At 43.0% G+C, this 22,262-nt stretch overlaps 1 pseudogene; it reads left to right on the plus strand.

Moving 5' to 3' along the window:
- LOC121531159 overlaps positions 1–22,262 on the plus strand; it is a 207,287-nt pseudogene that overhangs the window by 151,803 nt on the left and 33,222 nt on the right.

The raw sequence follows: 22,262 nt of genomic DNA on the forward strand, positions 1-22,262 counted from the left end.
CCACTTAAGTACTCCAGATCAATTCATACATCTTTATCAATGCATTTTTAACTATGATGCAATTTAAATACACATGAAAGCCTCAGCAAACAAAATACAATCAAATCTGTCCACATTCAGGCTGGTCAACCCATCGGACCGTCCTGTGGATTCTCTCTATCCCTGCCTAGACCCAATATCCCTAAGCATCCACGAAATAAACAAAAACATCTGAGATCCCCACATGTACCCAATAACAGCAAATATCATTCTTCAAAAATTTATACAGAAAGAATATGACACAAATTATGTATTACACATGCAAATATGTCTATATATCATTGCAGACACTGGAATGTAGTCCACTACACTTCATCTCCTCAGCAGTGTCGACTTCCAATGCAACGTCGATGATGGAATCTGAACATTTCCACACCTTCCTTGTTCCACTTCCTCCAGTCCATTCATATTGTCCCTTCATATTGTCCCTTCATATTGTCCATGTTTGAGTATTTGAATCCCCTCTACACATTCCCCCATATGCTTCTGGAAGAAAAGAAAAGACCAAACAGTATCTTTTGGAAAACAACACATTCAAATTAAAAAATCAATATCAACTAAAAATTATATATAAAATTATATATAAAATGAATCACATTCCATTTCCCCCCTTTGATTCATAACAAAATACTAACTATCACCATAATATTTTAAAACGTGAAAAATTCAAATACTCCTTTGAGTCTTGACAGAAGGTTAAACCCTCTTATCGTTTCATTTGTAAAACCCTTCAAATTATAGGTAATATTATATATGTTATCTTCCCAAAATTTTACACCATACCATGGAAAAAGTCCCCACTTCTCTCCTAGACTTATCCTCCAATGGTAGGCTTCCAGACTATTAAACTTCTCTCTTTCAGAATCAGATGTATCTCTTTCCCTTGCTTCCCCTCTTTTAATTGTAAAAACCTCATATGGAAGCTTCAACTTCAAAATGTAACAACATCCTATCCATCCATAGGGTAAGAATATATTCTTTCTCACCACAAACCCCAGATGTTTCTAAAATTCCCAATAGCCACATTACCATGCAAAAACTTCTCTCACCATCAAAGTCATTCTCTTCTTACTAAATTCAACATCAAAAGTTACATTATATTTCTCATTACTAACCTTATGTTCATGCTTACCCCAAAGTCATCATATAATCATCACCATCTGATATACCCCTAAACATCCCCTTTCCATCATATGTTTTACTTCCACAAAAACAGCTTTTAGCCCTCACTGGTTTCACCTCCAATGCTTCATGAAGCGCTGTTAACTGATTTTCCTTCCTATCTAACAAATTCACATAGGTTAATTCATTTAACCAATAACACTTAAACCTAGGCCTAAACAAATGCTTCCACAACGACATTATTTTATCTCTTAATGATTGTTGCTGATACAACAGCCATTATAAAGCATAAAGATTGACACATACTTTATAGAGGTTTAGCTACCTTCTCTAAGATTCAACCCCATGTTCCTTGTGCTGGAATTCTCAACAGACATGGACCCTCAAGATTCCTCACTGATCTTAAAGAATGAGGTAACTTCTTGAACTAAAGATTCCTACCTGCCCATCCATCTTTAATTTCCAAAACAGAAGAATCAAATCCATATGCCTTCCATTTAGTTTCTCTTCCCTAACGAGCAGTATTGATCAGATATATCTTCTTGTCTTCCATCAAAATCAAACAACTCATCCTGTACCTCCATGATAGTATTCTCCCTAATCTTTCCCTCTAACATTACTCAAAATAAGTTAGCAATCACTCATAACCCTCTTCCACTTCATATCGTTGTACAAAATATACTTCCTTTCACTAGGTGAAACAGCTTCTACTTCTTATCCTCATAACAACACTTCTTTTCCATAATTATCTCTCCACATGAGAGGAATATCACCTCTTCACATTCCTTCTCTCACATCTACAAGGAAGATGAGCTGTACCACCCATCCTAACCCTAATGACAGTCTTTTCCTCTAAAATTGGTGCTGGAGCGATTGGCTCCCTTGTAATCAAATGTGATATATTCATAGCTTTAATAACTGTCAATGTTGAAAGAGTTGAATTGCTTCTCACTGTTGTTATAATAGGCTGAAGTGTTGATGTCATTGTTGTTGATTCATCCATTTTCCCCAAAGCTTTGAACTCTTTACTTGTATTTCCATCTATCACCACTAGTGTCACTACATTAACTCTCAGTCCCAACTCTAATCCCTCACTTTCAAACTGTGGATTATAAAAATTACATTCATAATCACCTTGATCTTCCTGCTGGGAATTGTAAATATAGATACTACAATCACCCTCAATCTTCATTCTTCTCTTATCATTCAGCAACGCATACTTTCTCAATGCAACTGCTCCTAACAGATCTAAACTCCTGCCATATCTATCTTCCCACTGAACTCTAAATTTCCCTTCACCACTGTTCTCTCTCTCTTACTACTAACATTGAAGCTGAGCTGACTGTCCTAGAGTTCCTTCAATCCTAGTTTTCATAACTTTTTAGTCTGACTTTTTCCCCTAATTTTTTCAAAGTCCATTTCACTGATTTATCCACAAATTCCTTTCCCACTAATTTTAGGATATTTGACCCGGAAGTCCCCACCTGCTTATGACTTCTTTACACAAAAACTTGGCAAACGATTGAGCATCTTTTAGCTTAGTTTCACATCTTATGCACCTCTTGGTGTAGGAATGTAACCAAGAATAACAGTCACCCCCTGTAAACATTATTTTTCAGACAGATTGTCCACATTCCTATGGCATAGTCAATCTATTCAAGCAAATATGATTCCCAAAAAACCCTACTCCTTTATAATCTTTCTCCTAATCTCCCCCCTTGCAACATTAGCTAACCCCTAACTTCCTAAATCATCAGACCTAATAGGTCCAAAGGCGCTACTATCAACCCCTCATGGTTTCTCCCAAGACAACAATTGATTCCTACTCTAAGGATTTGTTCTTGTCTTCAAAACACCTGCTTTTGAAAGTCCTTCAGTTCCTGGTTCAATCCCTTGGATTGCTTCATCTTTCAATGGATACTGATTCTTCCAAGGAGGTCTGCCTCCTCGTCGAAGTTCAACTTTCACCTCAATTGGGCTGATTTCATATGTCCAATATCAGTACTACTTTGATATCACAAGCATTCTTGAACTTTTTGCAACATCTCCTCTTCCATAGATTCTCAATCCATCTTCACACTTCAAATAGATTCATGTGTCATCCGTACAGCTTATGGCTCTCCTTGTCCTTGAGCCAAAATCGTCATTTTCAGAAATCGCTGATCTTCACTCCTCCAAATCCCCCAATTCTCTTCCATCAGTACAAAAACAGCTTTCTCTGCTTCTGTCTTCATTTCTCCTATTTACTTCTGCTCATGGCCCTCAGAAACCAACAAGGTCACATGTTGCACTCTTCTCAATCTCCAATTCTTTATCCAGATAATCATCTACAGTGGGGAGAACAAGTATTTGATACACTGCCTATTTTGCAGGTTTTCCTACTTACAAAGCATGTAGAGGTCTGTAATTTTTTATCATAGGTACACTTCAACTGTGAGAGACGGAATCTAAAACAAAAATCCAGAAAATCACATTGTATGATTTTTAAGTAATTCATTTGCATTTTATTGCATGACATAAGTATTTGATCACCTACCAACCAGTAAGAATTCCGTCTCTCACAGACCTGTTAGTTTTTCTTTAAGATGCCCTCCTGTTCTCCACTCATTACCTGTATTAACTGCACCTGTTTGAACTTGTTACCTGTATAAAAGACACCTGTCCACACATTCAATCAAACAGACTCCAACCTATCCACAATGGCCAAGACCAGTCCTAATTAGTTGATTGGACATAGTGAGATGTGTAACCTCTTCAGGCTGAACACAGATAAAAACCTTTCCGCTATCCATCATCACTTCCCATGGTCAGTTGTTTATTTTCACCTCAATTGTTGGATCTTTTTCCCCTAACTGGTGCTACCAGCTGACACCCCCTTTTCGGATTTTCTAGGCACCCCTAGAATCCTTGCTCCTTGCCCCTATAATGGTTCACCTGTCCTCCAGATGATCTTCACTTGCTCCTGTATCTTCCTCTGAAATTCCCTATTGTGTTTCCTTCTGGCCCATTACACTCACAGGCAAAGTCACCAACCTGTCCACAATTATAACACACTTCTCAAGATTGCTGGAAGTATGGCTTAAATCTTCCTCCTCTTCCTCTTTCTAAGCCTTCTCGTCCTCTTCCTCTCCAATTCTTTGTCTTTCCAGAAACTGTCTGTGAATATGAAACAACTTGTACCACTAGTTGTGGCTGGTACAATTGCATTTGACCTTGTTCAGTTGAAGCTGTGGCAGTGATTGTTGATTTGGTGCACACTGATTCTTCATAACCAAAGCTTTTCTTCTCCTTCTTATTCTCCCCCAGTTGTATTTCAGCAAGTTTTCTGAGAGTTTCTTGGTCCTGTTCTTTCTAGTTGTGTTCCTTCTTCCTCTACAGATCCACTTGATGGGCGATATAATCTCTATAGACACCTTTTGTCATGCTTCCAAGTCCAACCACCTCTGCCTGTTTGCTCCTTACTGGTGAGGGCAGTCCCATCTGCAATTTAGCTCTCAAAATTGACTTCTCAATTTGACTCACATCTGGATCATTTCCAATAATATTTCTCCACACTTGATGGACTCTTGACACATAGGCTCTCAGATTTTCTTGTTGTCCTAGTGGATCAATCAGAATGTTGTCAGAATGCACATTTGTTGGAAACGTATCTTTCAGTGCTCTCCACAGCCTATTTCCACTTGCAGCCAACAATTCAGGGTCATTCACTGCAGTCCCCACATATCTATTGAGTCCCGCTCTCTGAAATATTTCTTCCATATTTGGAATCCCAAGGAAATTAGCCAAAAGTCTCTTAATGTCTCCTATGGCTGACTGTGTTCCCACCGTAATTTCTTCCAATTTTTTGAAATCCAAGGATATGCTCCATCTTGAAGAGTAGACAGCTTCTCAAGTATATCTGACATATCGGTATTCTTCAAAGGCTTATATTCTAGGTTCTGTCCTCGAAATATCATCTGGCATCATCTTCTTACTTGTGCTCTCTTTCCTTGGCCTCAATGTATTATTCTTCTCCAATTCTTGGGATCCTTTTCTCAGCAGTTTTTTCTCTTCCTCTTATCCAGGCATAATACGCATCAGTCTATATCTCTTTCTATTTCTTCTGTGCTAATCATTGTAGGATAAAATCCTCTTTAACATAAAGCACCTTTAATCTCCAAATCTTCATCGCTTTCTCCATCTTCACTTTCATCAGAGATCGAATCTCTAGTATCCTTCTTCTTCCTTCAACTTCCATCACCCCTTCTTTCCTCTCTTGCCACTTCCTTCTGATCACAGAGTCATATCCACCCATGATCTCTTCTCTATCACTCTGATCATCATCATCATCATCTTCAAGTTCCATCTTCCTGAACCTCACTCCACCCTTAGTTTCCAGACATCTCGTTTTCTTCCTACTTTTGGAGTTTTGTTTCATCTTTATGGTCGTTTCTGCTTTTCCTCTCTCTATTATTCAATCACTTTCATCATGTTGATGACGTCAGGGTTAAGAATCCCTTCCACTAGCCATGGTTGTTCAATGTCACCCCAACGTTTATTCCCTTTTCCAGATAACCTTGCAATACCATTAACTAAAGGATTACTCTAATTACTCTAATTACTCTAAAGACCTCTAATCCTGCAACACTACAGTACTCAAAAACCCATTGCTTAAAAAGCACCCAATTACCTTAATTTTACAGAATAATGTCAATGCTCGATTTCCCCACTCAACTCTAATCCAACCCACTCATGCACAAAAACTCCAAAATGCAATTCTTAATTACATCAATTGATCAGTCTGTTGCCAAGTCCTTGTCAAATTTTCATAACATCAAATATGCTAGGCACCCAAAATATCCTCTATGGGAAGGTACGTTTTGTGAATAGAACAGTACTAGCCTTGATTTGACTTGATCCGTTGCAGCACACTCTGTCGCATGATGCACTTGTCAGCACTTCCTCTCTCTCTCTGTCTCCTCCTTCTCATCGTCTCTCATACCACAGAAGAACAAAGAACAGACAAGAATTTAGTATTTTATGCACTCACTGGGTATTTCAACCATTCAATACCCCTCTGTTCACATTCGCTCTAAGAAATAAGCAAACAACTTAACTCAGGAATATTATAAATATTATAATTTTTATTTTTATTTTTTAATCCGTCAACATATCGCTCTCATTTATCAATTCAATAGATCTCAATCAAATAGTTTCATCGTTAAGCAACAGCCGATTTAACAAACAGAACACTCTCTTCGTGTTTAAATCTCCCCCTCTCTGTCTGCTCTGAGTCTGCGTCTCCCAGCAGCTCAGTGCAGGCAGAGGAGTGGCACATTTGCTCTACGTAACTCTAAACTCATAAAATCACACGCATGCGTAGTTCATTCACCAGTGCAATTTCAGAGTGGAGGGAGCTCTAAAGCAGCTCTCTCGAAGCCTAAACAACAGAAAGTAGACAGTCCCGCTGTACTTCCTCTCTTTCCCCTCATAGATAAACAGTAACACTTAACAGAGCTCACAAACCAACACAAAACATCGAACACAAATCCTACTCTCTTCTACACACACACATACATTTTAAGAGGCTTATTTCCGTTCCTACGGACCTCTAAGCATGCTACTACCATCGCGCCATTTTTTTCTTTGTTCCTAAATTTTTGCTACCTCGAGTTCGGCGGGTATTCAATGAGCGGTTACATCAAACATATACTTCGTCAACTATAAGTTGAGCGGTAACTTGCAACTGAATGTACATACCACAATCTCCAGTCCCCGGGACTGACCTAAACCCACCTAATGTGCTTTTAGGATTTTCGGCCCATCCTAATGATCGCCTCGTTTGAGGGCTAACATAGATTCGTGATGTTCTAATTTGTATACATTTTCCTTAGTTCCTGGCCTTTCCTTCCTTGTATTCTTTTTGAATTTTATTCAAGCAAAATATCCCTATAGACACTCCCCCCTGTTTGCGTTGTTACCAGCGCAAACAAATTTAGAAATTTAGAATGGACTCTTACCCCACAGCAAATAACAGCAAAGCACACACGCAAGTTCTTAACGGTGCATTCATTCAACGCACACACACAGACACACGAACTAACCAGTGCCCAAAGTAGTGAGAAAACTCACCCTTATCTGCCGGACTCTGGAGCGAGAGTCAGCTCGGCGCCCATGAATGGAACGCTGAGAAAAAACGCAACACGACCAATACCTCGTTGCCATTATGTGGTTTCGAGAAAACTATGCTGAGATGCTGTGAGAACAAGAATCCCGCTGACACTGTACTTTGACTATAAAGGTTTATTGTATCAAAGTATTCCAGCGTCAATTTACAGATATCTGCCGATAGCTGGAGAATAACCGGCTCCAATCTGTAATATGTTATTCTCCCCGTCCTTTGTTTTAACCCATAGTATATATCCCATGTAACCTGATATGGGTGTTTCCCCCTACAGACCAATCCCAGGACTCCACCTAACAGACTTCCTCGGCTTTAGGGTGCCCCTATAGAACTACTCTCCAGATGCTCCCTTTAAGCTTAGTCAACATTCTCTAAGACCATTTGCAACCATTAGCAAAGTCATAAATTCCTTAAATACCACAGGTGCTAAGCTAAAGGACAGGGCCGACGTGAGTAAGGTCTTTAATTAGGTCAACACTCGCAAGGCCACAGGGCCGGACAGTATTCCAGGGTGCTTTCTCAGAGCACGCACAGATCAACTGGCAAGCATTTTCACTGTAATTTTCTACCTTTTTCCTTGTCCCAGTCTGTAATCCCCACGTTTTAAGATGACTATCGTCATCCCTGTTCCCAAGATCTCTAAGGCTTCATTCCACAACGACTACCGCCCTGTAGCACTCACTTCTGTAATCATGAAGAGCTTTGAAAGGCTGGTTATGGCACACATCAACTCCATCATCCCAGACACCCTAGACCCACTCCAATTTGCATACCACCCCAACAGATCCATACGACGCAATCTTAGTTGCACTCCACACTGCCCTCACCCACCTAGATAAGAGGAATACCTACGTGAGAATGCTGTTCATTGACTACAGCTCAGCGTTCAACACCATTGCCCCCTCCAAGCTCATCATCAAGCTTAGGACTCTGGAACTGAACACCTCCCTCTGCGACTGGATCCTGGTTATCCTGTCGGGCCGACCCCAGGTGGTGCCACGCTGACCCTCAACAGTGGGGCCCCACAGGGTTTGTGCTTAGTCCCCACCTGTAGTCCCTGTTCACCCATGACTGCGTGGTCACGCACGACTCAGACAGTGTGGTTCCAGGACAACAACCTCTCCCTCAACATCAGTAATACCAAGGAGCCGATCGTGGACTAAAGGAAACGGGGGGGTACATCGACGGGGCTACAGTGGAGTGTGTTGAGAGCTTCAAGTTCCTCGGTGTCCAAACCATTAAGGACTTAACATGGTCCACTCACACGCGCACAGTAATGAAGAAGGCGCGACAGCACCTCTTCCCCTGCAGGAGGATGAAAAGGTTTGGCATGGGCCCACAAATCCTCTAAAAGTTATGCAGCTGCACCATTGAGAGCATGTTGACTGGCTGCATCACTGCTTGGTATGACAACAGCACCGCGCTCGATTGCATGGCGCTACAGAGGGTGATGCGGACAGCCCAGTACATCACTGGGACCGAGCTCCCTGCCATCCAGGCACTCTATATCAGGAGGTGTGAAAGGAATGCAGGAATAGAGAGAGAGATATGGAGGGAGCGAGCAGGGATAGAGAGAGAGAGATGGAGGGAGAGAGCAGGGATGGAGATAGAGAGATGGAGGGAGACAGCATGGATAGAGAGAGAGAGCTGGAGGGAGACTGCAGGAATAGAGAGAGAGAGCTGGAGGGAGACAGCAGGGATAGAGAGAGAGAGAGAGAGAGAGAGAGAGAGAGAGAGACAGCAGGGATAAGAGAGAGAGAGAGAGAGAGAGAGAGAGAGAGAGAGAGAGAGAGAGAGAGAGAGAGAGAGAGAGAGACAGCAGGGATAGAGAGAGAGAGAGAGAGAGAGAGAGAGAGAGAGAGAGAGAGAGAGAGAGAGAGAGAGAGAGAGAGAGAGAGAGAGAGAGCAGGGATAGAAAGAGAGAGCAGGGATAGAAAGGAGAGAGAGAGAGAGAGAGAGAGAGAGAGAGAGAGAGAGAGAGAGACAGCAGGGCTAGAAAGAGAGAGAGAGAGAGAGATATATAGCAGGGAGAGAGAGAGACTGCAGAGAGAGAGAGAGAGAGAGAGAGACAGCAGGGCTAGAAAGAGAAGAGAGAGAGAGAGAGAGAGAGAGAGAGAGAGAGAGAGAGAGAGAGAGAGAGAGACAGCAGTGCTAGAAAGAGAGAGAGAGAGAGAGAGAGAGAGAGAGAGAGAGAGAGAGAGAGAGAGAGAGAGAGAGAGACAGCAGGGATAGAAAGAGAGAGAGAGAGAGAGAGACAGCAGGAGAGAGAGAGAGAGAGAGAGAGAGAGAGAGAGAGAGAGAGAGACAGCAAGGCTAGAGAGAGAGAGAGAGAGAGAGAGAGAGAGAGAGAGAGAGAGAGAGAGAGAGAGAGAGAGAGAGAGAGAGAGAGAGAGAGAGAGAGAGAGAGAGAGAGAGAGACAGCAGGGGTAGAAAGAGAGAGAGAGAGCAGGGAGAGAGAGAGAGACAGCAGAGAGAGAGAGAGAGAGAGAGAGAGAGAGAGAGAGAGAGAGAGAGAGAGAGAGCAGGGATAGAAAGCCTCTCTTCAGGGGAACAATAGGTGGTGGAACTGTCTATATAGGATCAGAGCTTCCTATAGGCTGAGTGGGAGGGAGGGGAAATTATCAGAGCTGCCTATATGCTGAGTGGGCGGGAGGGGAAATGAAAAAGGGAGAAGTCAGATTATAGAGGAAAGGAGATCTTAGTTTTTTCTTCCTTTTACTTTATTTTTGTAACACCAGCTTGTAGGCGTGAGAGAGAGAGAGAGAGAGAGAGAGAGAGAGAGAGAGAGAGAGAGAGAGAGAGAGAGAGAGAGAGAGAGAGAGAGAGAGAGAGAGAGAGAGAGAGAGAGAGAGAGAGACACAGAGAAGAAAATCCAAGGCTCAGTGAGTAGTAGTTAATAGCTAATACTAAATCATGAGGGACATAACTTTTCTTGTGGTTTAAATATCCAGTATCCATTTCAGGTTAAAGCTGAAAGGCTGATCACATTAGTATTGTAAGGGTCTGTAGCTGTGTAGCAGTTCTCTCTCTGTATTGTAAGGGTCTGTAGTTGTGTAGCAGGTCTCTCTCTGTATTGTAAGGGTCTGTAGCTGTCACGATCGTCTAAGGAGGAGGACCAATGCGCAGCGTTGAAGGTGAACATATTTATTTAGCGAATGATCACACGATCAAAACAACAGACGATAACGTGATGTCTACGGTTGAACACAAACCAAATAAGAACAAGAAACCACAATGAATGAGTGCCAAACGGCTACCTAAGTATGACTCCCAATCAGAGACAACGAGCTACAGCCGTCTCTGATTGGGAGCCACCCCGGCCAACATAGAAAAGCAAAACTAGACCCACAACCTACAACACAAAACATAGAAACTAACACCCTGGCTCAACATACGAGAGTCCCCCGAGCCAGGGCGTGACAGTAGCTGTGTAGCAGGTCTCTCTGTATTGTAAGGGTCTGTAGCTGTGTAGCAGGTCTCTCTCTGTATTGTAAGGGTCTGTAACTAGTTGTGTAGCAGGTCTCTCTCTGTATTGTAAGGGTCTGTAACTAGTTGTGTAGCAGGTCTCTCTGTATTGTAAGGGTCTGTAACTAGTTGTGTAGCAGGTATCTCTCTCTGTATTGTAAGGGTCTGTAACTAGTTGTGTAGCAGGTCTCTCTGTATTGTAAGGGTCTGTAACTAGTTGTGTAGCAGGTCTCTCTGTATTGTAAGGGTCTGTAACTAGTTGTGTAGCAGGTCTCTCTGTATTGTAAGGGTCTGTAACTAGTTGTGTAGCAGGTCTCTCTCTGTATTGTAAGGGTCTGTAACTAGTTGTGTAGCAGCTCTCTCTCTGTATTGTAAGGGTCTGTAACTAGTTGTGTAGCAGGTCTCTCTCTGTATTGTAAGGGTCTGTAACTAGTTGTGTAGCAGGTCTCTCTGTATTGTAAGGGTCTGTAGCTAGTTGTGTAGCAGGTCTCTCTGTATTGTAAGGGTCTGTAGCTGTGTAGCAGGTCTCTCTGTATTGTAAGGGTCTGTAGCTGTGTAGCAGGTCTCTCTGTATTGTAAGGGTCTGTAGTTGTGTAGCAGGTCTCTCTCTGTATTGTAAGGGTCTGTAACTAGTTGTGTAGCAGGTCTCTCTCTGTATTGTAAGGGTCTGTAACTAGTTGTGTAGCAGGTCTCTCTCTTTATTGTAAGGGTATGTAACTAGTTGTGTAGCAGGTCTCTCTCTGTATTGTAAGGGTCTGTAACTAGCTGTGTAGCAGGTCTCTCTGTATAGGTCTATAGCTGTGTAGCAGGTCTCTCTCTGTATTGTAAGGGTCTGTAACTAGTTGTGTAGCAGGTCTCTCTCTGTATTGTAAGGGTCTGTAACTAGTTGTGTAGCAGGTCTCTCTGTATTGTAAGGGTCTGTAACTAGCTGTGTAGCAGGTCTCTCTGTATAGGTCTGTAGCTGTGTAGCAGGTCTCTCTCTGTATTGTAAGGGTCTGTAACTAGTTGTGTAGCAGGTCTCTCTCTGTATTGTAAGGGTCTGTAACTAGTTGTGTAGCAGCTCTCTCTCTAGTTGTTCTGCCTCTCATTCATGAATTAAATATTATGACGTAAAATGTACAAAATGGCTTTAAAAATATACATATTTTCAGTTTTCAGAAGTTGCTTCTGGTGTATCAGTTAGAGTCTTTCTACGTTCTGCTTATCCTGCCAACTTTGAAGTATGTGTCCACCTGTCTCATCCTGTCCAATCACCTCCAGGGCCTTGGCGGGACTTCGTCTAATTATCTCAATGTTGGGGAAACACTGGGAGGGCTATGTTCTGTTAGCCGGGGTAGTGCCTCTTTCAGTGCCTCCAACAGTACCTCTCTGTCATTAGATTCTCGCTGTGCCCCAGCCCAAGGTTGCTGTGTCCTAGTGTTCTCTGCCAGGTCCTAGGCAGGGTGTTGGCTGTTTCTCTGGCCAGCGCTGGGACAGGTGTGAGGAGGCCTGCGGGTCTGGAGTCGTAGCCGAAGGGATCACAGGGTGGAGGTGTGTGTGGTTTCCAAAACCTCCAGACTAGAGCCAAAGGTCAAGGATGCTCTCATTGACAATGAGGTCTGGGTTGAGTCCCAAATGGCACCTTATTCCCTTTATAGTGCACTACTTTTGACCAGGGCCCTGTTCTGCAGCCGGCTCTCACAACCATTTTGTGTTGCATTTTGAACTTTGGCGATAAGAGTCGGGTCCTAAATAAGACTTGCACTTGTTGATGATTTTGACACATAATAGTAATAGACATGATGAAAATCGTAGTAGTATGTTCATCTCCTGCTGGGCTGTTTCTGGTTCTGAATACCAAAATACCAGGGGGTTTTCTGGATAAAAAAGGGCTTAACGGTAGGTGGTTGGCGTGGCAGGGGGACATGTCAGGTTCTAAAGCTGATTTCCTGCAATTCTATGCATTTTTCTATGACTAATGCTGTGTTCTTTTGCACAAACATGAGAAAAAAATCTATACTGCTAAATTAATTATTTTGGGAATTTTCAATTCAACCTGACTGTCTAACTTTTATTTCGGTGATTGTTCGTTCTGAAAGGTTATATTATTTAAAAATATAAAGGGTCCATACAAAGCGTTTTTCATTCAGATTTTTGTTTTTTATTTCTCCCTCTCCCCCACCCCATTTCTCTTTTCTTTCTTTCTTTCTTTCTTTCTTTCTTTCTTTCTTTCTTTCTTTCTTTCTTTCTTTCTTTCTTTCTTTCTTTCTTTCTTTCTTTCTTTCTTTCTTTCTTTCTTTCTTTCTTTCTTTCTTTCTTTCTTTCTCACCCCCCTCTCCCCCTCTCTCCCCCACCCCTCTCTCTCTCTCTCTCTCTCTCTCTCTCTCTCTCCCTCCTCCAGTTGATGTGCTCTATGTGATGTGCTCTAGTTGTGTGTGTGAGTTGATGATAGTAATGATGTTGGAGGTGACAGGAACCAATGACCCATCTGAGCTGCCTGATGGCCCGAGTGAACCAACGAGCGCAGTGTATTGGTGTTCCCTCATGAGACATCATATCCTGTGTGAAAAGCATAGCAGTCACTTCCAGACCTCAACACAGATGGAGAAATGGCTTTATTCGATGTGTGTGTGTGTCAGACGTCAACAGAGAGGCTTTGTTAGATGGGGTGTAGGCTAGTTCTGTCAGGAGATCAAAAGGACTGAAAGGAAATAAACAGTTGAGTGTTTTTCCTCAAATTGGATGAAAATCAGTTTAATAACAACACACAGCTACAGTAACGGCTGAGTGAAGAAGGCCTGGGGATGTGGAAAATGGGTGATCAGCGGTTCCTCTTATTTCCCCCTCTCCTCTTGTGTCTGCTGGGAAGTGGGCTGCCTATACGATGCGTCACCAGAGAATCGACTTCTCTAAATTGAAAACATAAATCATTTTCTGTCACTTGATTCTGCACAGGAAAGAAAACATGATGGAAACCACAAGAGGTTGGTTTGAATCAGTTGAAATAAAGAACAAGCTATGGACGGCCTCTGGCTACCAGGCTAAGAGCAGGAGAAAGCTAGTTGCTACATTGACTGTTTGTTCAGTTAATGGGGTGGGACTCAGAACATGTTTAAACACACTAGTTCTGCATGTTGTCGCGTGATTTGGTGTGTTTGCAGAACACAGATGAAAACTGAGACATTGTTGTCTGTCTCGTCATTGAAACCATCCAGACTTCGACTGCCTGCAACAGTTCTCATAACCATGCTTTATTCTCTAATAATTACAATACGTTTGGCTAGTGATTTAGACATTATGACCAACGCAAAAATGGTTGAATCAAGGTGTGGCCCAAATGGCACCCTATTTCCTTTTATAGTGCACTACTTTTGAAAAAGTAGTGCACTATGTAGGGAATAGGGTGACATTTCAGACGGGTGCCACTGTACGAGTTCTGTCATAAACTAGAATAAAATTTACATTTGTTGCTTTGAATATTGAACCACAGTCGTTGCTGAATGTAAATTACAGGCTTCTGAATATGCTAGTCTATTTTGAACCTTACTGTGTGGGCAGGGAACATGCTGTTCTGATTTGAAGGTGTGATATTTTCAAAGTAGAAGATGAGAGGTGGAACTGTTGTACTGAAATGACCTTTGATATCTGAATACGTGATTTATCACTCATGGCTCTAGTTGAACAGTGAGCAGAAGCTTCAAGGATGTCCATAATACTTGTTTTAAGACCTGTCTATACGACCTGTCTGTACGACCTGTCTATACGACCTGTCTATAAGACCTGTCTATACGACCTGTCTATAAGACCTGTCTATAAGACCTGTCTATAAGACCTGTCTATACGACCAGACCTGTCTATACGATCTGTCTATAAGACCTGTCTATACGACCTGTCTATAAGACCTGTCTATAAGACCTGTCTATACGACCTGTCTATAAGACCTGTCTATACGACCTGTCTATAAGACCTGTCTATAAGACCTGTCTATACGACCAGACCTGTCTATAAGACCTGTCTATAAGACCTGTCTATAAGACCTGTCTATACAACCTGTCTATAAGACCTGTCTATACGACCTGTCTATACGACCTGTCTATAAGACCTGTCTATACGATCTGTCTATACGACCTGTCTATAAGACATGTCTATACGACCAGACCTATCTATACGATCTGTCTATAAGACCTGTCTATACGACCAGACCTGTCTATACGATCTGTCTATACGATCTGTCTATACGACCTGTCTATAAGACCTGTCTATAAGACCAGACCTGTCTATACGACCTGTCTATAAGATCTGTCTATAAGACCTGTCTATACGATCTGTCTATAAGACCTGTCTATACGACCTGTCTATACGACTTGTCTATAAGACCTGTCTATAAGACCTGACTATACAACCTGTCTATACGACCTGTCTATAAGACCTGTCTATAAGACCTGTCTATAAGACCTGTCTATAAGACCAGACCTGTCTATACGATATGTCTAAAAGACCTGTCTATAAGACCTGTCTATACGATCTGTCTATACGACCTGTCTATACGATCTGTCTATAAGACCTGTCTATAAGACCTGTCTTTAAGACCTGTCTATAAGACCAGACCTGTCTATACGACCTGTCTATACGACCAGACCTGTCTATAAGACCTGTCTATAAGACCTGTCTATAAGACCTGTCTATAAGACCTGTTTATACGACCTGTCTATACGATCTGTCTATAAGACCAGACCTGTCTATAAGACCTGTCTATAAGATCTGTCTATAATACCTGTCTATAAGACCAGACCTGTCTATACGATCTGTCTATAAGACCAGACCTGTCTATAAGACCTGTCTATAAGACCAGACCTGTCTATAAGACCTGTCTATACGACCAGATCTGTCTATTAGACCTGTCTATAAGACCAGACCTGTCTATAAGACCTGTCTATAAGACCTGTATATAAGACCAAACCTGTCTATAAGACCTGTCTATAAGACCAGACCTGTCTATAAGACCTGTCTATAAGATCAGAAATGTCTATAAGACCAGACCTGTCTATAAGACCTGTCTATAAGACCAGACCTGTCTATAAGACCAGACCTGTCTATAAGACCTGTCTATAAGACCAGACCTGTCTATAAGACCTGTCTATAAGACCTGTCTATAAGACCTGTCTCTACGAGCTGTCTATAAGACCTGTCTATAAGACCAGACCTGTCTATAAGACCAGACCTGTCTATAAGACCTATCTATAAGACCTGTCTATAAGACCAGACCTGTCTATATGATATGTCTATAAGACCTGTCTATAAGACCAGACCTGTCTATAAGATCTGTCTATAAGACCTGTCTATAAGATCTGTCTATAAGACCTGTCTCTACGACCTGTCTATAAGACCTTTCTATAAGACCAGACCAGTCTATAAGACCTGTCTATAAGACCAGACCAGTCTATAAGACCTGTCTATAAGACCTGTCTATAAGACCAGACCTGTATATAAGACCTGTCTATAAGACCTGTCTATACGACCAGACCTGTCTATAAGACCTGTCTATACGACCAGACCTGTCTATAAGACCTGTCTATAAGACCAGACCTGTCTATAAGACCTGTCTATAAGACCAGACCTGTCTATAAGACCTGTCTATAAGACCAGACCTGTCTATAAGACCTGTCTATAAGACCAGACCTGTCTATAAGACCTGTCTATAAGACCTGTCTATAAGACCAGACCTGTCTATAAGACCTGTCTATAATACCTGTCTATACAACCAAACCTGTCTATAAGACATGTATATAAGACCTGTCTATAAGAATGGTTCAGTTGGTGTAATTAGTCATTATTAATAGTTAATTCTCTGTTATTACAATATCATGGAGATGACTGTACATGAAGGTAAGAGCTGTTTTTGTGCCTCTTGGCCCTGGTCACATGGTTGACTAACCTGTATCATTGTTGACTAGCTCTGGGGTGATGTTTCCCCCAGCGACAGATTTAGTATCAGCTTCCCCCCAATTCTAACCTTAACCATTATGCTAAACTGACCCAATATCAGCGTCTAGGGGTAACTTCACCCTACACCCCATGACACAGCTCAGTCAACACTGGTTGGCTCACCTTTTGTGTTGATCTCTCCTACAGGTGGTCTCTCTGAGGAAGAACGCCCGTGGATACCACTACATCCTGTCTCACCTGGTGAGTCAACACTAGATTTAACGCTGCGTCTCAAATGGCACGCTGTTCCCTATACTGTGTTCTACTGGGCTCTGGTTAACAGTAGTGCACATTGTAGAGAAAAGGGTGCCGTTTGGTATGAACTCTTAGTTTATACTTCTCAACCTTTCTCAATATTTCCTTGATTCCTTGCGTCCTCTTTCCTTGCTTCCATCTCAGAACACATTGGAGAATAAGTTTTTTGGACAATCTAGTTTTCATTACATTACTTTTCTACCATTTTGGATATAGTGTCTGATCTGTTGCCATCAGAGTGATAAAGTGGAAACTGGTAATGTCAGGTTGACTCCTGTATTAGCATGACTGGTTTAAGATGAGAGCAAGGGCCAGTCCTCTCCTCTCCTCTCCTCTCCTCTCCTCTCCTCTCCTCTCCTCTCCTCTCCTCTCCTCTCCTCTCCTCTCCTCTCCTCTCCTCTCCTCTCCTCTCCTCTCCTCTCCTCTCCTGCTGTTCTCTCTCCACTGTGTCCCTAACTTTAAAAGTCCCCATTATGCAAAAGTCACGGACACATGTCCTTGTTCTCCATAACACGACTCTGCACTCTGAAACTAGCAGTTTGACCATGAAAAGAAAGCTGACATGGCTCCAGGTGGCACTGTGTAATCTGACGGCAGTTGGAGCCGCAGGCTTGTCAGAATACATTATAATATGTTAGGTTTTCTAGGCAGACAGACATAACCATCAACTGGGGGAAAAAGTGTTGTTGTGTTGTTGTACCGTATCTTAGGGCTGAAGATAAAATAATATTCCATTCTGTGACTTTTCACTACCTTGTGGGGTCTAATAGTCTTCACTGGGTTACTTTGAGTAGCTATATTTATGACATCCTTCCTCATGCAACATTCAGGGAGGAGGTTTTCAAATCCCCAAATGCACTTTCAAGGTGATTCATTGAACATTTTCTTGGAAGCTTTATGCTTTGGGCCATGAATTCCCCTCGGTCCCTCTCTCTCTCTGTCTCTCTCTGTTTCTCTGTCTCTGTCTCTGTTTGTCTCTGTTTCTCTCTGTCTCTCTCGGTCTCTCTCTCTGTCTCTCTCTCTCTCTCGGTCTCTCTGTCTCTCTCTCTCGGTCATTCTCTCTCTGTCTCTCTCTCTCTCTCGGTCTCTCTGTCTCTCTCTCTCGGTCATTCTGTCTCTGTCTCTCTCGGTCTCTCTGTCTCTGTCTCTCTCGGTCTCGCTGTCTCTCTCTGTCTCTCTCAGTCTCTCTGTCTCTCTCTCTCTCTCTCTCTCTCTCTCTCTCTCTCTCTCTCTCTCTCTCTCTCTCTCTCTCTCTCTCTCTCTCTCTCTCTCTCTCTCTCTCTCTCTCTCTCTCTCTCTCTCTCTCTCTCTCTCTCTCTCTCTCGGTCTCTCTCTCTCTCTCTGTCTCTCTCTGTCTCTGTCTCTGTCTCTGTCCCTCTGTCTCTCTCTCTCTGTCTCTCTCGGTCTCTCTGTCTCTGTCTCTCTCGGTCTCTCTGTCTCTCTCGGTCTCTCTGTTTCTGTCTCTCTCGGTCTCTCTGTCTCTCTCGGTCTCTCTGTCTCTCTCTGTCTCTCTCAGTCCCTCTCTGTCTCTCTCTGTCTCTATCTGTCCCTCTCTGTCTCTCTCGGTGTCTCTGTCTCTCTCGGTCTCTCTCTCTCTCTGAATGTGTTTTCTCTTTCTCTCCCTCTCCCTCTCTGTCTTCCTTCCTCCCTTTCTCCCTCAATCCCTCTCTCCATGTCTCTCTCCATCTCTCCCTCCCCTCTCTCTGATCTCAGGGTTTCTCCAATGTGAGCTTGGACAAGGTCTTCCTAGGCGGGGCCAACATATCAGGCTTCCAGATAGTGAGCCCTGAGAACCCCGTCGTTCAGCAGTTCCTACAGCGCTGGGAGAGACTGGATGAAAGGGAATTCCCAGAGGCCAAGAACACTCCGCTCAAGGTAACTACTGCAGACTACAGTACAGCAGCCAAGCCTTTCATGATGTACCTGTTATGTATGCAAAACATAATGTATATTCTTTTGGATAGAGAGCACTCCCTCGTGTCCTTCTCCTCTCAGTCACGCTCCCATTCTCTTTTATTTTCCTTTCCCAACGATCAATATATCGATTGGCATTTCCGAAGCAAAGTTATAGCACAGCTTCAATTTACAGTACCAGTCAAAAGTTTGGACACACCGACTCATTCAAGCTGGTTCAGAGAATGCCAAGAGTGTGCAAAGCTGTCATTAAGGCAAAGGTTGGCTACTTTGAAGAATCTGAAATATAAAATATATTTTGATTTGTTTAACACTTTCTTGGTTACTACATGATTTTATATGTTTTATTTCATAGTTTTGATGTCTTTACTATTATTCTACAATGTAGAAAATAGTAAAAATAAAGAAAAAACCTGGAATGAGTAGGTGTGTCCAAAGTTTTGACTGGTACTGTACATCTCATTAAACAATGATCAATGAATTTGAAATTACACTTAATTGTCCCCCACGTTCGTATGTTCACACACGATATCTCAGACAGCACTGGTCCAATTTTGACAAATCTTGGGTGAATGATGCGTCTTGCCATAGAGATCCGTCATTTATAAAATTACACTGATTGACCCAAGGTGGGAGCTTTAGTAATGAACTGAAATGTATACCTCAAATCACACGCTTCGAGGACAGCAGGTGTAGACTAACAGTGAAATGCTTACTTATGGGTTATTTTCCAACAATGCAGAGTTAAAGATAAGATACAAATAAAAAACAGAAATAGTGATCTCTGGTGATCTCTTCTGATCCCTCTGATCTCTCTTGTGATCTCTCTGTCCTCGGCAGTACACGTCAGCTCTGACCCACGATGCCATCCTGGTGATCGCGGAGGCGTTCCGGTACCTGCGGCGCCAACGGGTAGACGTGTCACGGCGAGGGGGCGCAGGAGACTGTCTGGCCAATCCTGCGGTGCCATGGAGCCAGGGCATCGACATCGAGAGAGCTCTCAAAATGGTAGGAGGGAGAGAGACAGAAAGAGGAGCAGATGGGGAGGGAGGTAGAGAGAGAGAAGGATTGAGGGAGGTAGGGAGGGGGAGAGAAAGAGGGGGGGAGGTTGTGAGAGAGATGGAGGGAGGTGGGGGGAGAGAAAGAGGGGGGAAGTTGTGAGGGAGGTGGGGAGGAGAAAGAGGGGGGAAGTTGTGATAGAGATGGAGGGAGGTGGGGGGAGAAAGAGGGGGGAAGTTGTGAGAGAGATGGAAGGAGGTGGGGGGGAGAAAGAGGGGGGAAGTTGTGAGAGATATGGAGGGAGGTGGGGGGGAGAAAGAGGGGGGAAGTTGTGAGAGAGATGGAGGTGGGGGGAAGAAAGAGGGGGGAAGTTGTGAGAGAAATGGAGGTGGGGGGGAGAAAGAGGGGGAAAGTTGTGAGAGAGATGGAGGGAGGTGGTGGGAGAAAGATGGGGGAAGATTTAGAAACCAAGACAAAGAAAGAAAGAAAGAAAGAAAGAAAGAAAGAAAGAAAGAAAGAAAGAAAGAAAGAAAGAAAGAAAGAAAGAAAGAAAGAAAGAAAGAAAGAAAGAAAGAAAGAAAGAAAGAAAGAAAGAGGGGTCAGAGAGAGATAAAAAGCTATAGAAAGAGACAGATTTCCTCCTCCCTCTGCTTCCCAGATGTCTCACAGACCTCTCACAGTGAAATTCTCTCCCCCTCTGCTCAGCTCTCTGAAATACAAAGAGACTCTAATTTCATTACCATAAACCCACATATTTTATTAAAGCCTATCAGTTCCATCATTTGATTAACGCCAACGATCCTACCTATGTGAACACCAGCCATTTCCTAATATCTCCTAGTTTCTACATTTGATAATAACTTGGCTGTATGTATTACACGTTGTTCGGTGTGTTTTGCCTCCTCTGTGTGTTACTGTCCCACGGTGCAGGTCCAGGTCCAGGGGATGACGGGGAACATCCAGTTTGACAGCTATGGCCGGAGGTCCAACTACACTATAGACGTTTATGAGATGAGAACAGGGGGGCCGAAAAAGGTGCACACACACGCACGCACGCACGCACGCACACACACACACACACACACACACACACACACACACACACACACACACACGCACATTCATCCGCAGCGCTCTCCATAACCCCGTACCGACTCAGTTTTTAAATCTCAATTCATTCAGAAATTCTTGTCTACATCACAACACAGCGCTTTGTTGTGATTGTTGTGGGACTGGAAAAAAATGCCTGGAATGTAAAATAACATTATTAACCGTTTCCAATGATTTTATAATAACAGTTCTCTTCCGGTTCTGTTTCCTGAACCGGTTCCAACCCTTGGTAGGAACATGTTTATCTAACACATGACCGTGCTAGATGACTGTGAGCTTAGATCACTGCATGGAGTGTAGTCAAACATGCTGTGTAGGTGGTGATTGATTGATATTAGATATTTAAAAGTTGTAGTCTGCTCCAACTGGAGACAACGTTACATACATTACAAATGATCAAGGATAAAAACCAAATAAAGCCCAAAGGCTTATTTCCATAGTGGTTCTCTGAGTGGGTTGGAGTGAAGCCTTCTTCTTCAGACAGAGATCCAGACATCAGCCTGTCAGGATGGTTAGTAGAGGCCAGAGAGGCTGTTTGCTTTCCTCCAGGTTGTGTAGCTGCACTCAGAGTGATGACTTCTACAAGCCCCATAGCACCAGCACAGCTCCCCACTGCTTCCTACTGCATGCCTGCAGAGACTGTAGAATCAATCTGGAATCTACACTGTTGAAACAATCACATCTACTAATCACGAGAGGAGATGAGAATATCTCCATCAAAACTCTCCTGACATTCTCAAGAATTCTTCTCTACGCACTTAACAATGGAGACTATGGAATGGTCACATCCCTGCGTCCCAAATGGCACCATATTCCTCGCATAGTGCACTACTTTTGATCGGAGCCCTATGAGCCCTAAGGGTCCCATTTGAGACAACCCTGGTTAGATCTAATAACATCTTAGTGTTAACAGACATCTGTATTTCCATACCTTATATGGAGGTGAGAGAGGGGGGGGTGACAGGCACACACAGACAATGACAGGTCATAGAGGTGAGAGAGGGGGTGACAGGCCCACACAGACAATGACAGGTCATAGAGGTGAGGGGGTGACAGGCTCACACAGACAATGACAGGTCATAGAGGTGAGAGCAGACAATGACATCTAGGTCATAGAGGTGATGGGGGTGACAGGCTCACACAGACAATGACAGGTCATAGAGGTGAGAGAGGGGGGTGACAGGCTCACACAGACAATGACAGGTCATAGAGGTGAGAGAGGGGGGGTGAC

This window comes from Coregonus clupeaformis, chromosome 2 (genome assembly GCF_020615455.1).
Source record: "Coregonus clupeaformis isolate EN_2021a chromosome 2, ASM2061545v1, whole genome shotgun sequence".
NCBI lineage: Eukaryota > Metazoa > Chordata > Actinopteri > Salmoniformes > Salmonidae > Coregonus > Coregonus clupeaformis.